This window comes from Notothenia rossii, assembly GCF_949606895.1.
Source record: "Notothenia rossii genome assembly, chromosome: 1".
Lineage (NCBI taxonomy): Eukaryota > Metazoa > Chordata > Actinopteri > Perciformes > Nototheniidae > Notothenia > Notothenia rossii.
In genome coordinates, this window is record NC_136912.1 from 64,179,917 (window position 1) to 64,199,827 (window position 19,911).

Consider the following 19,911-nt stretch of genomic DNA (forward strand, 5'->3'; position numbering starts at 1 on the left):
AAAGTCCTTACCTACTGGCCTAGTTAAATCAAAGTGGTTACTTTTTTTTGGCTGGGCAGTGAAGTTTTACACACCGTCTTATTTGACTTTCTCAGGACTTAAAACTGTTTTTTGGGGGCAGACCCCCACAAAGAAAAAAACATATATACACACATACAAGCTCATCATCCAGGGGCGAACTGGCCATCTGTAGAATCTGGAGAACCACAGAACGGCTGGTCGTCAAGGGCCGTTTACGGCCGGCTGGCCCTTAACGTCATAATTTAAGTTGCGCTGACGGCCGACAGAGGGCGACAGCGGCCGCTAACGCAGTTGTGTAGTTCTTATCTGTCAAATAATCACACACGAAGAAGAAAAAGACCGGCCACACGAAGAGAAGGGATTAGATGCCGCGGCAGACGTAGTACCCCTCACTGCAGTGCGCAGGAGAAGCCCCTCACTGCAGTGCGCAGTACCTTCGACGCCAACCAGGTGGGGTCGAGAAGGCAAAAGAAAAAAAGGTGAAGTCACTCGCAGGTGAAGCATATAAATGTCGTAAATTGACAGACCTTTTTGGCAGCAGCGCTGCTACAACCACTATCAGCAGCAGCTTAGAACAATTGCAAGATGATGAAGAGAATAATGAGGGCGCGAGTTCAGATACACAGACAGCCTCCTGCGTTCATGATGAGGGACAGAGTTGAGCTGGTGGAAGAACCAGCTCAACTCCCCTGTTTTTTCGGATTAGGAGTATAGTTATAATTTTTAATAAATAAATAAAAACACTTTGTTTAGTTTCGGTAATTATTCTGTGCTGTGTGTTGCTGCCGGCCGGCCCATCTCTCCCCCACTCTCATTGAGTATTTTACAAAGAGTGAAACAGCGCCCCTCAAGATGTTATGGTGAAATAGTAGATTACTTTCTGTTGCAAGAGGAGGCTAGCCGAAATTGGCTTCCCTTGATGAAAAAAAATGGAGGGATTGACCAATCAGATGAGGCTTGCTCACGTCATGCCCCTGCCAACCTGTGATTGGTCAGGGCCATGCCAAGGCCAATCCAGAGGCGGCTGGCTTCCCTTGCCTCACAATCCAATCAAATCACATCAACTTCAGTTCATACTGTAACTATCATCACCGCCCTTAGAAAGTAGCAAGCAACTGAAGCAAGTGCAATTATGGAGGGTGGAGATTTGGAGTAAATCTGATGACAGGCCAGTGCCCAAACTGGAGCTGTGTACAGAGAGGAAAAAAGGAGCGAATCGGACGTAAAACTTTAAATTATAAACAGCGGATTTCTAACATTTGACATTTCATGTGGCCGGACTGGGTCAGTTTCCAGGGGTGAATTTTAGTCCCAGTCCGTCTTATGCTCGTCGAGTCATCCGTGAGCAGAGCATCAAGGTGGCATGCCTATTACAGCTGAATGGGGCGATAACCATTTTATTCAGCAAAACACCTCACAAACTTATTAAGATCAACAGCTTTAGTGCGTTTTGATTCAATGCCGAGTGCAGCCAAACTTGAAAGGCTCTTCTCTGTAATTGTAGACCACAAATACCTCATTCCTTCCGTCAGCTTGAGTCCGAATGCTTCTCGTTTTGCACCTTCCCTCGTTCAAATGAAATCGCTGCCAATCATATTTCCAAGCTCGCGCCAGGGCCGGGGGAGGGGTTACAAGACTTGCGTCTTGTGCTGCATTCACTTGAACTCGGACATTAGAGATTTTCTCTCATAAATGTCCGATGAGCCACAACTTTTCTTTCAAAACAAAGATGCCAACTGGGGTGGCAGCTGGGGTGGCAAGGCTATCTTTTAGGGTGGCAGTTGCCACCCCATGCCACCCGGTAGATCCGCCCCTGGTGTTGAGAGCATAGATCTCTTCATTTTGCTCTCCAAGTGCACCAGATTGATGCTTTTAACTTCAATATTTAAAAAAAATTATTCCGGGGAAGCATGCCCCCGGACCCCCCTAGAGGAGGTGAGTTCCACTCCCCATTTATAAAAACAGCACTTTACCCCTGCTTAAACCTATGCCCTGAGCTGATTATCGAGCCTTCATTGTAACAGTAGCGGGTGTACTGTGTATGTGCGTGTGGGGAGTGTTGCAGAAGAACATTCCGGTACCTTAATGAGAAACCCTACATCAGGGCTATTCAATTAGGCCTACACATTCAGTTGGGCCAGATTTTATAACTACAAAATTCAGCTGGGCCAGACATTCAGCGGCCTGTAAAAAGCGGGTAGTGACACATTTTAAACCAACACATATTACTGCGATGAAAGACATGCAATTTTTATTCATTGTTCATCTAACAAAGGTAGGTCAAAAAGTGCATAAAAACACAACAAATTAGCATTAATTTAACAGAATCTGAAAAAAGTGCACAGTTGTAGCATTACATTTGTTTGCATTAGAAGTCAAATATTCAGGTTATTTCTTTTGAACCAGGCACATCACAAAGTGCATTTACTGAATACAATAATAGCAGTCTTAATAAATGTCCTCACATACAAAAAAAAACAGCTAAAGAGCTCCAATGCAACACAAAGAGGTAGTACTGTAGCAATACTATTTTTTCACTTTTCAAGTAATAACAAAAAAATCATACGTTTTGGTCACATTTGACCCAGACACATTACAAAGTGCATTTAAATGAATACAGAAAGAACTGTCAAACCTTTCAGTGCACAAACCCATAACAAAGGATACGGCGGGTAACTATATGAATGAATACTACACTACACGTCTACTATAGTAAACTAGGTGCTTACTATCACCTCATTTGTGATTTGTCATCGCTGACTTTCTCAATGGGAGAAGGGACATTTTTTGTTTTGAACAAGAGCAGTCATTTTTGGCTCATAGGATGTCAATCCTAAGACATTGGTGAAGAGTGCTGTCAGTCAGGGAGCAGCGAGTGCTACTTTTGATTGAGTTCATGTGTGAAAAGCTTGATTCACATGTGTATGTTGATCCAAACATACTGAGCACACAGATCGCTACTTTCTGAACGTTAGGGAACTGCTGTTTTTTGACATCGCTCAAAAACTTCGCTGGCCCGTTAGTGCGCTGCATGTCAATAAGTTCCAGTGTATATTTCCCCTTGTCGATGCAGGGGACCACTTCCTTTGCTCTGGTTGATACATCCCCCTCTATTGCAACAGTGAAGGGGTCTCTGGCAAAGCCCATCACCTCTGTGGGCAGAGCAAGTCCATCCAATCGACCGGCAAAGTTCTCTTTCAACCTCGCAATGAAATCTGTCATCACATCCGTGATTTGTGCCGGAGATGTGATGTGTTTGGGGAGCGTCGGAAAATCAGCATCCGACCCGTGCTCAAGTCGGTCGCGAAAAGGTCCAGCTTGACTTAGATCTGCTCCACAAGATCAATAACCGTTTTGTCTCTGTTTACGCTTCAGAGTTGAGAGAGACATGTTTTAGAGTTGCTATCATAGGACCACCGTTACTAGCACCACTAGATACACTTTCAAAAAACGTGCTGCGTTGTGGTTTGGTGGTTTCCATGCAACGCGGAGTGTTGCGTTCATGGTCTGTACTAGTGTAGGAATTTGGCCACGGGAGGCTGGGCCACTCGGGAGTTGGTTCTGGCCACGGGCCGCCAGTTGAATAGGCTGCCCCAGCGCCGTTCGGAGTTCTCCAATATGGCGGACCATCTCGCACATGCGCACTGCAGATCGGGCAGAGCTGCAGATCGGGGCCCTTTCTCATTTCATCAAATTCCCCTCCTCGACTCCTCGACTCCTCGGTCCTCCGGTAGTGACCCGGAAATGAATTTTAGAGCGCCATGTTGAAGGACATCAAATTTCTCTAAATGCACTTCGAGGATCGAGCGTCGAGGAGTGTTGGAGCACCACCCAATTGAGTGGTTGGAAGGTTCACCTCGGCTTTCCCTGTCCCTTGATGACTGATGAGCTGGTTTAAATTATAAGAGAAGGAATTCAAAGCACCAGAATAAAGGTTAAACAATCATCTGTTTTAATGGTAAAAACAACAATACATAATACAGGGCACTCTGCAATAGTAAAAAATACAGAGTACTCCGGGCTCAATTCCACCACTGTGCGATAATGCGTATCACGACAGCCAGTCAGAAAGGGCGCCGAGCATCAAAATATCATAATATTTATACACAGGTGGGGAGGAGTTGTGTCGGTTGCTCCTCCCTAGCTATTTGTTATTGGCGATTTCACTTCTGGGCGAGCTAGCCAGCGAGTTGGCAGTTCTCCATTGGCCGGTTTCACTTCTGGGCGGGACCCCAGGCAATGAATCAGCAGTCCTTACTGTGTGTGTGTGTGTGTGTGTGTGTGTGTGTGTGTGTGTGTGTGTGTGTGTGTGTGTGTGTGTGTGTGTGTGTGTGTGTGTGTGTGTGTGTGTGTGTGTGTGTGTGTGTGTGTGTGTGTGTGTGTGTGTGTGTGTGTGTGTGTGTGTGTGTGTGTGTGTGTGTGTGTGTGTGTGTGTGTGTGTGTGTGTGTGTGTGTGTGTGTGTGTGTGTCTGCCCTCAAGCAGTCCCCCAACAATGCTTTGGAGTCATGACAGAACGCACATACATTTCCCTTAACCATCTTCAACACACACACATATGTTTCAGATAACTACTCCAAGATGTTGTGGCAATTTAGTACTCACAACATGAAAGAATAAAACAGAGAGAAATCAATAAAACACAAACACAGGTATAGTTGATCAATGATCATACAGCACATTATAGCCACTGCAATGAACACACACACATCGTATCAGGCAGCCCTCCACACAAAAGTCACATGTTTTTCTCTATGAAAGCCATACTTGTATATGTTTTTAAAAGTCCTCGTCTCATGACATCCATAGGATTAGTCAACGAACAAAGGTTAACTGTTCCCATACCCTAAGGCCTTCTCTGAACTTCCTCCAACCCTGAAGTCAGCTCACTTAAAATGAATACATCCATTGATAATTCAGAACGACCATTGTCCCTCTAACTGTGTGACCCAATTAAGTAACACACACGGCCTCTTTAGGAGTCTTGCAGGATATGAATTATCCCATTTACAAACTATATATACGTCTGCACATGAGCGCACATACATTTTCAGACCATTTGCGCTAATCTACTTCTACTTAAAATGGGACATTATTTTAGGAATATATATAAAAAACCTCTATAATTAAGAGGGAAAATTGACTTGTCCATTCAAGTCTAACACACATCCTATATATCAGGTGACATTAAAATGAATATACCAGAAATACGCTGTATTAAACTTTCTGCTATAACATGTTACTTTAATTCCCCCTTTTGATCTCACCTCAAGAGATCAACTTACACAAGGCAATCGAAACATAACCACTGTCATTCTTTTCTACTGGGTCTGCCCTCCATCCTTGTATAGATCTATCAGAAACTGAGACCTAGAGTACTTGAAACCTTCATGGGGACAGAACACAACTTTCCATGGCAGTGAAGGAACTATCAGAGGGGTAACCTGAGTGCTAGAAAGCAGTATCCTTGTGTGGTGAATCATCAGGGTCCTCCTCCCCCTCAGAGGAATACGCCAACAAGGGCATCTGATAGGGAGGGGGAGATGCGGCCTTCCCTTCAATGCTGGAACTGATTAGAGAGAAGTAGACTCCTCTGCTTCCCCGTGATGTCCCGTGTCATTGTCCCCCAGCCCGCTGACGGCAGCTTCTGGGCCGTCTGCTGGATGGATGTCCTCGAGGTCCTTCTCCTCGGGTTTGCGGCTTCCGAGTCGAGCCAGGTCCGTCCTGATGTCGTCCAAGGTCCTAGCCGGAGGTTTCCCGACCACACACTGGCTCCAGTGGTACCAGTTGTCCCCCTTTCCTGCTAAGCGGACGGCATGGGGGGTCCTCTGGGTCACTCTGTAGGGGCCGGAGAACCTGGGGTTGAGCCACTCGGGCCTGATGACCTTCAGCCAGACGAACTCCGCTGTGTTGGCCTCGTGCTTCTCGGGTCCCACTTTGGCGTCAGCAACCGGTGTGGAGAAGTCTGATACCAACCCCTCAAGTTGCTGGAAATAAGGTTTCAAACTCATGACCTCTACTTCCTTTCCTACGCTCGGGAACTGATGGCCATGGGTCAACTCAAATGGGGAGAAACCTGTCCCTCGGTTAATAGAGCTCCTGATTGACATAAGGGCTAGAGGCAAGGCGTCTAACCATTTCATGCCTGTCTCCTCACATGCTTTGCTGAGTTTCTGTTTGATGTTTTGGTTCATCCTTTCTACCTTTCCCTGAGATTGGGGGTGATAGACGGCTCCGAAACTGTGTCTTAGTCCTAAGGACTGTTCTACTGTGCGTAGGTCATGGTCTTAAAATGAAATTACTAAATTGAACAATAAACCCATTATACCCCTCCTGGAAACATTGTCCTCCAAACTGTACTGACCATGTTTCCCAAATAAGATACTTCAGAGTACTCCTCTTCACATACAAAGCTATTTAAAAGTCCTATGACTCATCATCAGGAACATTTTCACCTGTCAAAAAGAATCAGCGATGTTAAAAATCAAGTTACATAGTCATCAAGCTGGGATCATTCAAAGTCAAACAAAGTTAATGAGTCATGTCTCACAGTGGTTCAACTAATATTGCATAGTTAGTCCATTGCGAAAAGCATTGCGTGCATCCAAAAATAAAATCACTTTGTCGGTGGGTCAGTGTTACTGTGAAAGTCAGGAATTGACAACTAATGTCCTATAGTAGTGCACTTTGATATTCTACCAGCTGGAGTTTTTACTAGTGACATCATTGTGCTGATGTCAAACAATGCAACAAAGTTTTTCCTGTGTTCGCAGCACAATTTTCTTCAGATGTTTAAACAAAAAAATTATCAATAAACTTCCTTAATATACTGCCCCTAGGAAACACAAAGCCCTTAGAAGTGAACATACTTCATAATTTTACATCAGGATGTTAAACTAAGCTTTAGCCAAATCAATCATTAGTACTGTATCAGATTTAACTGGTGATTGAACAAACAAAGCCTTTTTTGTTTACATCATGCAAACCAGTAACTCATTTTGTCCAAGTTCAGCATCAGCCTTGTTACTCTAAAATTACGTTTTTAAATAGGAATATTTAGAAATGGAACAAATATTCAATCTTCAGAAATGTTAAGTCTAAATCTAGACCTAAGGTGAACAGTTTTTTGGTAGTGGACAATTTAATCTAAAAACAAAACAAAATTGGACTTGTGTATTTGTTTGTTCTTCAAAATACATTAGTAAATACCTTGTGAAGTATTCACAATATAACTAACCCTCTCTAGGATATGAAATCCATTAATCTTTAACCAGATACTATTTCCCTATTGATTTTTAGTTCATGATAATAATGGTATAACAACCACACGTTTTACCCATAGCTAGTTTCTATGTCTAGATTATTATGTGTGTCATAATAATCAGATGTCTTGTTTGCTAAACAAGGATATTAAACTTTAATCTTTTCAGTATTCCAAACCATCGTTTAAACAATCAGCCTCCCCTTTTAAACACTAAGCATATGGTTCTACACCACCCTCTGGAAAACTCTTGCACAATTATGCTGTAAAATCATTGCATAATGTCTTCAGAGTCTGAAAAGTCTGAGACAAACCTGTCTCAAGATCTTGTCATAATGAGAACAGTCAGTGATGCGTTGTCCTCTGCAGCTGTAGTCAGTTGGATCAAGGAAACTCTTGTTTTGACACTGGGATGTCCTGAGGGGGAAGGAACCTCTGGATCAATGTTGTACAATCAGCAGACACACGTTGTCCTCTGCACAGTAGGAATCCCCAAAAACTGCAGTTCCTCTTCACACCACTGTTGCCTTGACAACGAGGCACAAGCAAAATGTCAAAACCTCCTCAGAGATGCGTTCTTTGCACAGTTCTTCTGTTTCTGTAGTGAGCAACTTTTCAGCACACACTGATTCAGAGTATAACCCAAAGGTGGTGCATAACTATCCAATGCTGCTGTAATCACAGCAAATCAGCTACTAGAGAAAAACTCAATTTAAATCTCTCCCCCAACGGGTTACAAAATAAAACGGCTGAGTGTCTATATGGTCAGGAATGCTGAAACATGTGAATGCTTAAAACAAACTAATGGTAGTAGTCTACCTATTCTTCATTACTTTCGTTCTAAGTTAATAGGCAAAACAAGGACACCCTCCTTAACCACTATAGATTCATCTTTTATCTACTTGCTTATTCTATTCATTTTCAAATTGTTTATCTAAGTTGTGTTACGAGCATGGTTAGACTTGTAACAGAATACAAAACTAACTGTATTTAGCGCTATATTTTAAAAACAAGTAATCTGATTACAGTTAATGAATATATTTTTGGAACACTTAAAGGAATTATTACAAAATGTAATCTTCATTACTACTAAAGCTGAAACCTAAATAAATCATCACGGAACAGTTTTCTGTCCTTACCACTTAATTGTTTCAATAAAAACAAAAAATAATTGTGAAAACTCCCACTTTGAGAACATCTCAAAACTTTATTCCATCTGAGCATGAGTGTTTATGACAGACATGCCCTATTAATCCAAAACGGTCTTTAATGGTATCAATTGTGAACTTTCTTAATATTAATTGTAAATTCAACATATGTTCTCTTTAGAACAAACATAGGATAGTTGTAGCTGAAACTGGTTAATAGCAATTTTCTGTTAACCTAGATAAGCATGTTTTTCTTATATCTAGTAATTATATTTCTATTTTATTTTACTCATAAAACAATATGACATTTTCCAGAATAGTAGTTAACTTTATGTAACTTTTACTCTCTCTCTACTCTTCAGAACATATTATTTTTCCTTAACGTTACTGTATGTAATACAATTTTTTCCTTGAAATATCATTAAGTACAATTCTTAGTTAATGACAAATACCATGAAATTCACAATGCAATGCAATGGTAACAATCAGTTCTCAAAACTTCTCATAAAAACCACAATGTGACGTAAGTGTATCCTACAAAAACTATGCTAAAAACAACAAATTATAGTTTCTTATTTATTTCAATATATCTACTACTTCAAATCACACATTGATCTATTAATTTTCAATGTATTCAGTCCAACTTCAGATCACTCATTGATCGTCTACTCCTTATTTAAACCCATTCCTTTTTTCAGGCATCAGAGAAAAGAGCACACAGACATACTGCTGCTCTGATACAACAAAGGGTCTCCTCTTCTACAGAATCAGAAAGAGGGGGAAGATTCTTTCACAGAAAAATACTGACACAACCCCAGCTGGAGCTCTCAGCCTTTTCAAGAGAAGGGGGCTTCTTTCAACAATTAACAACAGACTATGGTATTACCAAAACATGTATCAACATAAAACAAGACCTTTACGAACAACAATGTCAAAAATGACAATCAACAGACACAACAATCAACAAACAGATTTCCGAATATCTCGTCGGCCCTTACTCTGTCTTCTGCTATCATTTTATTGAGTGGGAAACGGAGATCTGTGGAGGACTTTTTACGATCCGCCGTTTTAATCCCACTGCTAATACATTTTTCCTGCTTGAGCCCATTGGTCCCTAAGGCTCCCTGGTACTAGGGCTCCTAACTCACGCTCTTCTCGTTCAAATTCTCCTTCCATTATGACTTCGTATTATTTTTATTTGTGTTCACCTTTTATACTATTTTCACAGAAAATTATTCCCTGTACAGTCTATCCAGCTTTTATAGTGCGATGTTTATTTCAACAGATTGAGAGACTTCTCAAAGGCGCTTCAACACCCCCTTACAGCGATGTGGCCTTTGCATGGAGTCCAAACCCAAGTATACAGAATCTCTGTATCGTCACATTTAGCCTTCTAGATTCAACCCAACAGAACAAGAGATAGCGAGATCCGGTCATTTCAAATGGCTTTTTGAAGGTTGCGTTTTCTCCTCTTGGAATATTCACATATAACTCAACCGTAGCTCCTATGAGACTGGCAAGTGTTATTCTGATTAGTTCTGGATGGAGTCTTTAGAAAACCACTGAACTTCCCCAACGAGTTTTAGCCGTATAATTCAGAAAAAGTTTACGGGGCCTTGCACCGTCTTCTTACACACCTCGTTGATTCATTTTTAGCTAACGAGTTAGCCGTATGATTCTAAAAATCTACGGGGCCTTTCACCGTCCTCTTACATACCTTGTTGCTTCATTTTTATTTTATATACATTTCCTACCTAGCTAAAATATGTATTGTATTTTTTACCGTAACAACTATGGCACTGGGAAATGTCTCTGACAACTCTAAAATGTGGGTTATATAGCCAATCACAGATCTTTGATAATATCAGGTATCTGCTCACCTTTCAGTTGTAGGGCCCTGGTTTTAGTTGTCAGAGATTATTCTAGGTGTCTTCCCTGGACCATTCGTCCGCTGGCTACCGGTGTTCCCTCTATTTAGAGCCTACTCATCACGTCATCACATCGTCACGTCATCACGTCGGGGTCACCACTTTGTTGGAGCACCACCCAATTGAGTGGTTGGAAGGTTCACCTCGGCTCCGAGCGTCCCTTGATGACTGATGAGCTGGTTTAAATTTTAATAGAAGGAATTCAAAGCACCAGAATAAAGGTTAAACAATAATCGGTTTTAATGGTAAAAACAACAATACATAATACAGAGCACTCTGCAATAGTACAAAATACAGAGTACTCCGGGCTCAATTCCACCACTGTGCGATAATGCGTATCACGACAGCCAGTCAGAAAGGGCGCCGAGCATCAAAATATCATAATATTTATACACAGGTGGGGAGGAGTTGTGTCGGTTGCTCCTCCCTAGCTATTTGTTATTGGCGATTTCACTTCTGGGTGAGCTAGCCAGAGAGTTGGCAGTTCTCCATTGGCCGGTTTCACTAATGGGCGGGACACCAGGCAATGAATCAGCAGTCGATGATTCCATCTGTTTCGCTCCATCTCCTTACAGTGTGTGTGTGTGTGTGTGTGTGTCCCTCTGCCCTCAAGCAGTCCCCCAACAATGCTTTGGAGTCATGACAGAACGCACATACATTCCCCCTAAACATCTTCAACACACACACACACACACATATGTTTAAGCCAACTACTCCAAGATGTTGTGGCAATTTAGTACTCACAACATGAAAGAATAAAACTGAGAGAAATCAATAAAACACAAACACAGGTATAGTTGATCAATGATCATACAGCACATTATAGCCACTGCAATAGAGAGGCGAAGTCCCTCCCCTTCCGGGAGCCTCCATGGGACCCCGGAAGTGGAAAATTATACATTGAAGTCAATGGAGAGAGAAAATTTATCTTTTGATCCCGTTTGAATTGTGCCACGAATGACACATATGATGTTTGTCAATCTTAAACAATCATTTCCATGTAAAAAAAGTCACAGTTTATCGTAAAACTGTTGAAATATAAGTCTATGAAAAATACGCAACTAGAAAGACTACAAATCCCAAATCGCATTCTGGGTCGCGTAAGTTATGTCATAGGCGATAATGCTCAAAGACTGGTTGGACTCGCAATTAAAGAAAAGAAGAAGAAGAAGATCTCATAACTGATTTATTCCCTCCAATAAATATAAGAGATTGCTCCAATAAATTCACTTTTACAAGATGCCCGTGTGCTTTGTACCAGGTTGTAATAAAAAAAGTGATCATACCTCTTGCTCGTTCTATCGCTTCCCGTCTGGTGAAAGGACCAGGACCAAACATATCAGGTAATATACATGTTTTGCATGGAACATAGTCAAGTTAGCTACCTAGCTAGTAGCGAGCACGTTAGTTAGCATTACATTACATTACTTAGCCTTGTCATTTGTATTAGCCATAACATGAAGTAAACCAAAATGTTAAACAGTAAGAGTAGTCATGATGGTGTGGTGACCACGTATTTAACTACTGGTTCATAATTCAAACTGGGAACTACAGTTGCGGCTATTGTTCCCGCATGGACATTTTATGTGTTGCCTATATATGGTGTGTGCCCTCTTGGCTCTTCCTCTTGTCGACCCGGGCTGCGACCCGACAACATGTCTTATTCTGCTCTCTATTAAAGTCCCCTTTTCACATCTCCATTGCGCCGCCTTCGACTCCATGTCCTCGGCACTACACTGGTGACCCCGATACGTCTTGGGAAGTTTCCTGGACGGAGCCGAACACGGAAAAAGGAACTCGTTTTCCTTTCTCGAAATGCCGGGGTTTGATTGGAGACGTCCGTGGCTGTCACCGGCACGCGGACTGAGGCTCGGTGTGCGCTCCGCAGAAGGCTGGGGACGTTGCTCTCCGTTCCTGCATCGGCTTTCTATACAACGGGGGGACGATGCACGACCTGCTGGGTCGACCAGCAACCCCATTCCTACCTCGTGGGTTTGTTCTTCGGGGCGTGCGGCTGCACATCCCGGCTGCTGACCACGTGGGGCTAACGACGGCTAGCAGCCACCCATGGCTGCCAGCTAGCGGCTAACCACGTGGGGCTAACGACGGCTAGCAGCTAGCGGCTAGTGCTAACGGCTATTGCTAACGGCTAGTGCTAACGGCTAATGCTAACGGCTATTGCTAACAGCTAGTGCTAACGGCTAGTGCTAACGGCTATCGGACCTTTTGAGTTTTCTGGTGGCGGAGAGGAGATTCGACCAGCCGGTTGACCTCATGTGGGCACTCTCACCTTTTTCACCACATAGACGGCGGTTCCAGACGCCACTCACGTTTTCATCGATGCCTGGGTGGTGCACTCCTGGACCCCGTCTCGCATCGATAGTTCCGGACGTCGCCCATGCTCCATCGGCCCATGGGTGGCACGCTCCAGGACCCTGTCTGGCCTCTCCTGCTTCCCGGGGACGCCTCAGCACCTGCTGAGGACTTCATGCCCGCCACCACGGCACGTCTGCCTGCGGCCGGGTTGCTCTCCGGCTTCCCGGGGAAACCTCAGCACCTGCTGAGGACTTCATGCCCACCGCCGCGGCACGTCTGCCTGCGGCCGGGTTGCTCTCCTTCTTCCCGGGGACGCCGCAGTGCCTGCTGAGGACTTCATGCCCGTTGCCGCGGCACGTCTGCCTGCGGCCGGGTTGCTCTCCTGCTTTCCGGGGACGCCTCAGCTCCTGCTGCAGCCCCCTTACGACGGCCCGTTCCGGCCCGCCCCCGGTGGGGGTGCCCTCGTTAGGACCCCTACCCGCTCCTGCGGCCCCCTTTCATGGCCCGTTCCATGGCCTGGTCCTCACCTGCGACCACACCATCGTCGGCCCCGGTGGTGCTTCCTCCACGGGCACGAGGATTTATTTTTGCCCTGTTTGAATTCTGGGGGGGCTTGTGTGGTGACCACGTATTTAACTACTGGTTCATAATTCAAACTGGGAACTACAGTTGCAGCTATTGTTCCCGCACGGACATTTTATGTGTTGCCTATATATGGTGTGTGCCCTCTTGGCTCTTCCTCTTGTCGACCCGGGCTGCGACTCGACAACATGTCTTATTCTGCTCTCTATTAAAGTCCCCTTTTCACATCTCCATTGCACCGCCTTCGACTCCATGTCCTCGGCACTACAATGGTAAGTATTTTGTGAAACATTTGAAGAGTAGCCTATCGCCCCCTCCACCACTTGCTAAGCGGGCGGGAGGTAGGCTAACGCCACATTACCATCGGGGATATTTTCTACTTCATGCTATCTGCACAAATGGTTAACAATGAACATTAAAATATCAGGCGGTTCAGGGAGAGTCGAAGGAAGGCAGGCAGGCAGCTTTGCATGACATTCTTCTGGACGTGTTTCATTGTGTAAAAGAGATAATTATTCATTGTTGTTACTTTAAAGTGTTGTTACTGACCTTTTTCTCTTTTATTTTCTTTACCTCACCTGTAACTGCTGAGACCCTGAGGAACATGCACACTGGACTGACCTGCTCTGGCAACCTGATTTCCACTGTACATAATAGTATTTGGTTATGGTATATTATTTATATATATATATTATTTATATCAAAGGCAAAATGCACCCCTCAGAGAAGCACATTTATTGAGTTTGATATTTTGCATTGGTCATGTGAAATCATCTTTACATACTAGAAAACTGTAGGAGCGGCAACTTGTTTTGAAATTGAATTTTTAGTATCCGATAATAAAGTTGATCTGTTTTCTTTATTCTTCTCTCTTCCCAGCTCCATCCATCACCATTCTCTGTTCCTGCAGGTCCTGCTTGCTAATCAATGTTCATATTTTTTTACACAATTGCAAATAAAGTCAATGTATTGTATGACATGAAGTTGTGCTTCATTCTGAGTCAATAATAAATAAATTCTGCCTTCAACTGCAAAATTATTGTGGACTGCACCAACATCCATGTACAGATGTAGCGATACATTTCAGACAGTTTGAAACGCGAGGGCCGTGATTGGTACGTGATCTGCCCTCGCTCAAGGGAAAACCTCCAGCTTGACTTGAGACCGCCCCCGTGATAGATAAATGTAATTATAATGAAGCCAGCTGCAATGGATAATTGATCCACCAGGGGGTGCAGTGGGGTTCCACACTGGAGCTGATGTGAAATAAAGTGAGATACAGTACGCTGGATGTACAGCGGAACTTTGTTAAGATCCATATGTCACGGATATCATACTACTGTGCTAAATAAGAGACATGTAATCATTTACAAAACATCACCATGTTGTTATTTAACAAAATAATTTTTTTATTCGAAAAAAACGAACGGGAGGAAATGCAGCCCGGCTCTCGATTTTTAATCCTAATTTAATCATCATCTTCACCACGATCATTTATGTTTATGTTCGCCGAATTGACATGAAATCACTGACACATATGAATATACTGTATTCAACTTCATTAAAACGTTATTAACATGCCTAAACTCAGTAATTCACCAAAAATATGTATATCTTAATGGAGCTTCGTCGGTCGATCAGGATCCCAAAGTGTAGCGGAGGGATCCTCATCTGGATGAAGGGTGTTATTTTCCCCATAAGGAACAAGTCGCTGCAAATTATCCCACTTATTACATGCCCACATTCTCAACAAAGTAACGGCATGACTCCCAATATTAATTTAAATGCTTTTATGGATTTAGAAAATGTTTTTATTGATTTAAAAAATAGTTGTGTATTGATTTAAATTGACATGCATCTGCTAAGAAAAATAGTCCGTTGTTACAGTTTTTTAAACAGTCTGAATGAAACGGCAGCTCTCAGCTGTGTATTTACACAACTAATGGCCCATCAACCACAGCTCTCTCCCCCCCTCCCCCCCTGATCTTTCTTCTCCAGCAGCTAAATTAACAGTAGGTTACTCTGAGTGACCATAGACTGTCTGTGACAAGTTTACAGTTAGTGACGTAACAACACCATAAAAGCTGGTGGGTTGAAAGCAATACGGGAGGTAAAAATAACTAGAATAATTGTGATTTATTTATTGTGGCTTTTATGTTTTTAGGTATAAAATGTTATGTAATTCAGGCTTATAGTTCACCCTTCTCTAAAAGCCTTCAACAATGACAATATTCATTGTAATTTAATAAATCCTTCCAACACACATTGTAAAAAATAGCCTACTGTAAGTTAAGAAATCATTCCAATATGTACATCTTCTGATGTAACAACAGTAACATTATTAATAGTAACATAGCTGAACATGGTATTGCACATTTAGCTTTGAGTGTTACTGACCTGAGATGTTTTTATTACATGAATTAAGGTGACTGAGGCTTTTTAACATACAGGGATGCAAACTCATCAGGTATGAAAAAGGTGACAAGGATCCGAGCCCCCGGCTCTCCCACCCCACGGAATAACAGAGGATTTTAGCAGTCAGAACAACTAAAGCAGCAGTGTTAATAATAACAGAAACGCCAAAGAGTCACATCTAATAGAAATATATAAAAGCATTTATTTTAAATTGTGTAGCAGTCAGTTTATAATTTTGGTAGCACTGTTGAGCATTTTGAAAATGTATTTTCGTGCCTCTGTGCAAGGCTTAAGTCTTTTTATCTTTATAGCCACATGGTGTAAAGTAACTAAGTTCATAAACTCAACAAGTACTATACTTGGGCACAATTTTGAGATACTACTCCACTACAGTTCAGAGGTACATGGTGTACTTTGACTCCACTACATGTATTTAATACCTTTAGTTACTTTACAGATGTGGATGAATGATGTGAAATATAATCAAGTGTTAAATCAGACTTTAGTTCCACCTGGAGTAAATCCACAAGCTACCCTGCAGTATACAAAGTCATTCAAACTAGCTGCACCTTTACCAGCTTTGAGAACACTTTCATGATCAATCATTATAAAACATATCATATATATTATTCTGAAATGGACCAATCTGCACAATGACTACTTTTACTGTCGCTACTTTCACTATATTTTGATGATAATACTTTTCTACTTTTACTTGAGGAACATTTTGAATGCAGGACTTTTACTGTAACAGAGTATTCCTACACTCTGGGACTATTACTTTTACTCAATTACAAGATCTGAGTACTTCTACTTTTACTCAAGTACAAGACCTGAGTACTTCTACTTTTACTCTAGTACAAGATCTGTGTGCTTCTACTTTTACTCAAGTACAAGATTTGAGTACTTCTACTTTTACTCTAGTACAAGATCTGTGTGCTTCTACTTTTACTCAAGTACAAGATTTGAGTACTTCTACTTTTACTCTAGTACAAGATCTGTGTGCTTCTACTTTTACTCAAGTACAAGATCTGAGTACTTCTACTTTTACTCAAGTACAAGACCTGAGTACTTCTACTTTTACTCAAGTACAAGATCTGAGTACTTCTACTTTTACTCAAGTACAATATATATATACTTATACCACCTCTGTTTATAGCCTATGAAAAAAACTATTAGAAATAGAAGGCTAAAGCTAACGTTAGCAGATAGTGACAATGTATGCTAGCTAGCTAGCTCAACGATTCCTTAAATAATATTGCCACAGAAAAACTTTTCAGTTCACATCACGCTCTGCCGCTCCGACAGGGAGCTCTGCTCTGAACACCTGAACGGCCCGTTCTAACAGCTGTTCACCAGCGGTCCAGTCTGTGCCACAGTGACTCCGGACGCACAGTTAATATTAACGAACGCACCCGTAGGTAATATAGCTGCTGAAGCTAGACCATCATCCCGGAGCAGCAGAGCCTTATTATACATCCACCATGAGCAGAGCCGACAGGCAGGGAGACTCGAGCACACAGCTCGTACTTCATTATAATATATAAAAAAAGGGCACCATGCGTGTCATGAGGGCACATAACAGCTCACGGCCGCAGATTACTCCGGGTCCCAGACCCCCCCATACCCCAAAAATATTTGTATTGCAGATCTACATGAATCACGCAAACAACTTATTTTAGATTCAAAACGGCGAATTTCGCCGAAAGGTGACAAGTTTGCATCACTGAACATAGACAGAGCACAACTGAAACATAACATCTGAGATGTAACAACATAATACACTTTTTGGGGATGCTTGGGATGTGAGTGAGGGCAACCCAGTCTCATGGCATTTCGTGTTCACCAACACGATTTTTAATCTATTGATTCGTGTTCACTAACACGATTTTCCCCTTTTTTTCGTGTTGCACAGCACGATTTTAAAAGCAATGTATTTCTACTGGTAATGTGTTTCGTGCCTGCAGCACGTATTTTTCTCCGATCGGGTCGTGGAAGACGGGAAGCTGTGTGGTTCATAAAAACATGTTCTTACCCAATATCAAGCCACAATTATTGCTTTTATTTTAAATCATATAATTTTGGACTTTTGTTTCCGTCTGTGAGGAAAATAAATGGGGCTCAGAGCCTATGAACAATGAAATCTGTATTTTTAAAATCTTTTTTTCCTTTTAATTTGTTATTCTTTTCAAAATAACACACTGTTATTTACTCACCAATAACACACAATTATCCTTGCTTTTATTTATTGGTTTAATTCCATAATCTCTGGCTTTTTTGGCGTCCTTCAGGAACTGAATTTCAAAATAAAAATAACCGGAAACAGACGTAGGCATTTGGAGCGATTACCCAAGATCCTCAGCTATGGTTTAAGCTTGCGATGTTTTAGCCGCAATGCATGGTGGGATTTGGCGTTTATATGATATGAAATCCGGAAAACATTTTAAAAGAATAAAATAATACTTAATTCCGAGTGTTCTTGCTTTTCTCTTTGAAAGTCATCACATAACGGCATTGTAATACACGGTCCGGCTGCATTACATATTACAGATCTGCCTTAGTTCTTTATTTATAGAGCCCTGATGAGAAGACCTTTGGAAAAACTGGAAGAAACGCCGCCGAAACTGAATACTTAACGCGGATCATAAATATATCAACAATTAAACAACATCTTCAATTTCTCTTCACACAATATGTCTCCTTGCAGTATCAACCTTAATTCGGCCGACTTTTATATTTGATCTAATTTGTAGATAGGTTATATTTACACCATAACGGTGCACAGCTGATATAAAAGGACTTCGATTTTCTTTGAATATAAGAATGTAAATACTGAGTCTGAAATAGTATAGCAATATGCTATAAAATTATGTGAAAACATGAATAAAACTACACATCTTCAGATGTTGTACATACATAAGTGTCCTACACTAATAATACAAAGTTATTATAGCTGTGTGTACCTTGTGTGCACCGCCTAGTGGTTAAAGCACGTTATTGAATTATTGTTTTTATGTGTTATATTTGATTAAAAAAATATTAAGAGTACATACTTTAATAGGGGGAAAGTAGAAGGTCTGTGATAGAAATATAGAATATAAAAAATCAAGAAGATACTGTAAGTGATCTCTACAATAAAACAGTTTAGAGCAGGATGTACAAAGATATTAACAGGAGGAGGTGCAAAACAGAAAAACGAATTAACCTTTATTTAAACATTAAATAATACTTTAGATTAAGGTCCTCTTTTAAATAAGAAAAAAACTTTGGGGGTATCTACAGATAAATATTAAGCCTGACAAAGTACTTAACGTCTAATATATTGCTTTCCTGCAATGTTAACTATGTTGAAGCACTTATTTTAACTGATATTATACATATGAATTATACTCTTATGTATTTAGATAGTATAAGAAATGTGCAGAATATGAGAGTTTAATGGTGGAGGTACAAACACATATTGATAGATGTCTTGTAATGTGCTGTTGAGGAACCTGTGACCCAAGATTTTCATTCATTGCATACACCGTAGTTTTGTATATGATATGTCAATAAACCTTTGAAAATCTTGAAATCTTGAAAGGGATGTGCAAAATAGCCATTATACAGTCTTTAATTAACTATTAGTAGAGAATAACAAGTAATGAATATACTTTATTACTCGTTTCCATTCATATCAATTGCAGATAAATGTTTAGTCTTCTCAAGCACCAACTATCAAATATCTCTCCTGATTGTTGGCACTTGGCAATCAGGTTAACCTCTGAATTGTGGAGTAGAATTACAAAGTAACAATGAGCTGTCACGTGGGTATATATTAATGCTGCGGATTATGGACACAAGCGATTTTCACCCATTTATTAATTATATGTTTTACATTTGATAACACCAATGTGTTTAATACTGGCAACTTCTAATTGTGGGAAAAACGAAAACGTTCAGTAGAGACGTCCCATGGAACATTTTGCGAAACAGAATAGCCAGTGTAGTTCTGGGGGGGGGCATTCGATTCCAGTTTTGGATAGTCTGGCGTGGTTTTGTTCCATTTCAAACAGCTGTTTGACGCTCGGCGTAACCTTGGTGCACTGCCACTCCAACATCCAATCCCAGTGCTTGAAGATTAATCACGGGGACTGTAGTCCTAAACGATAGCTGGGGATTATGGGTAGTGTAGTGTCTTCGGCCATCCTAAACTCCTAGAGGCCTACGTCTGTTTCCGGTTATTTTTATTTTGAAATTCAG